General features: G+C 51.7%; 1 pseudogene; it reads right to left on the reverse strand.

Moving 5' to 3' along the window:
• Positions 1 to 333: 333 nt before the first annotated feature.
• LOC138151562 (protein YIF1B pseudogene) lies at positions 334 to 1,435 on the reverse strand (annotated as a pseudogene).
• Between the last annotated feature and the right edge of the window lie 707 nt (positions 1,436 to 2,142).

Consider the following 2,142-nt stretch of genomic DNA (forward strand, 5'->3'; position numbering starts at 1 on the left):
AGAATACCATGGCCAGGATGGGGAGATGCTCACTGGGAAAATGACAAGAAACACAGAGGAAGACCTTCTTACTTTAATTATTCTTTTTTTTTCAGCAGCACCCCCAAGGGGTTTATTTCTCCCTGTAACAGATGGCCATGGGTGGCAGCCCCGGCTTGGAGCATGCTGTGCAGTTGGAGATCTCTAAGCACCTTAAAGGATGGGGACTAAGGGAGGAAAAAGAGGAGATGGGCAAGGGGGAAAGGCTCTTTCCTAGGGCAGGGGGTTTGGGAACTCGGCTCAAGCATAACAGGCAAGGAGGAGATGAATCTTTGTGGAGGGGCAGGTGCCAGTGACTTTGTGGGTAGAGGGAGAGCGGGCCGGCTGCTTAGTCCAGAGCGATGGCCCCCCAGCCCTCCGTGGGGCTCCACTTCCTGCTTCTCCAGTTGGCAGAGGTGAGTGGCCTGATCCTTGCCAAGCCCCACTCCGCGTCTGGGCAGACTCCTGGGCCCCTCACCTGACCAGGTGAAAGGTGAGCCAGTACATGAAGAGGGGCTGGGCAGCCGCGATGGCCATGGTCAAGTACATGTGCAGCTGGCTTCTCGCTCCTCGCACAACACCGTCAGCTGACACTTCTGAGAGGATTTTCCAGCGAAGGGTCCGGATCATAAAGACGAAGATGGCCACACAACACCAGCTGAGCACCAGGTAATAGCCCGTCCTCCTGAAGAGCAGGCCGGTCACCACCCCGCCGATCATCTTATACCCCGAGAAGGCCAGCAGGTCGATGGTGGTGAGGTCTGTGTTGACGGTGACCAGACAGAGGCTCAGCAGGATGACCAGCACCTCCACCGTGAGCCAGGCCAGGGCCGAGCTCGCCTGCAGACCCAGGAGGTCCGGGGAGAGCCTGTCCTGCATCCCCAGCGCCAGGCCAGCAACCAGGATGTACGTGATGAAGGCCAAAGCTGGAATGTAGAGATCTGGGGCGTTGACGTCAAACCTCGGGGCCACCAGCACGTCCTGCTGGTACTGTACCTCCCAGTCCTGGTACAGGTAGGGCAACACCAAGAGCCCCAGCTTCTCGCCCACGTACACAGTGTCCACAGCAAAGTAATACTTAAACTTGGTGATGGGAATGAAGCAGTCAATATTCCTGTCCACCAGCTCCTTGCCATGGGCAACCAGGCTGTCCCATAGGCTACGGCCATGTTGGACACGGGGTCAGCAAGGAAGGCTGGCTGTGAGGGGGAAGCGTAGCCCAGGCCCCCGGAGGTCCGCTGGGTCCATGGGCCGAGCTGGTGTCATGGAAGAGCTGGTGGGGGTCCACCACGCTGGGCTCTGCCCTGGGCACCCTCCTCTTCATGGGGTGCCGGGCGCTCCCCGCCACTGCACCGCTGCCAGGCCCCAGCTTCATCCCGGACCAGGAGATCCCACCCGGCCTCGATGGACGCCAAAAAGGCCCTACTTTAATTATTCTTGCTAAACATATACTAAACTGAGTATTTTCAAAGGCAGTTAGGTGGCATGATAAATAGGACTCTGGACTTAGAGGCAGGAAGACCTGAAGTGCTACCCCAGATATTTATACACTGTATGCTACCTAACCTCTTTCAGTCTTAAATTCTTCACCTGTAAAAATGGGGACATAAAAACAAGTACCTCCCAGAACTGTGATAAGCAAATGAGATAAAGCTTTTTACAAACATCAAATTGTTACATAATTATCATTAATAATTATCATTATTTCTAACTGCTGAAAAAAAAATGAGTGCTGTCAGCACTCCTTAAATTTTTGCCCTAGGGCAAAGGTCCAGTTGCCCCGTCTAAGTTATGGGCCTAAAACAATAGTCAAGGCCAAGGTATTTTACTGTCTAAAAGCAAATCTATCCCAGGTTAAACTTAGCAGTTTAAAGGTGCTTTTTAGTATCTCACAGCAAACACAGACCACTGTTTCTGAATGCTAGCACTTCTCCTTACTGTGAATGAGTTGGGCTTTGCTGTGAAATATCATATAGGAAGGAGGCACCAATATCTTACTGTTTAAGGAGAGCGTCATCTATAGTGGCAGTGTCAACTCAACTCAGAACCATAAACCACATATTGACTTAGAAAACTGCACATTAACATTATCTATGTTCTATTTTACTTTTATTTATTTTGTTA

This window comes from Petaurus breviceps, unplaced genomic scaffold (assembly GCF_028583685.1).
Source record: "Petaurus breviceps papuanus isolate PSGF00001 unplaced genomic scaffold, PetGlider_PUasm1.0 90903, whole genome shotgun sequence".
Lineage (NCBI taxonomy): Eukaryota > Metazoa > Chordata > Mammalia > Diprotodontia > Petauridae > Petaurus > Petaurus breviceps.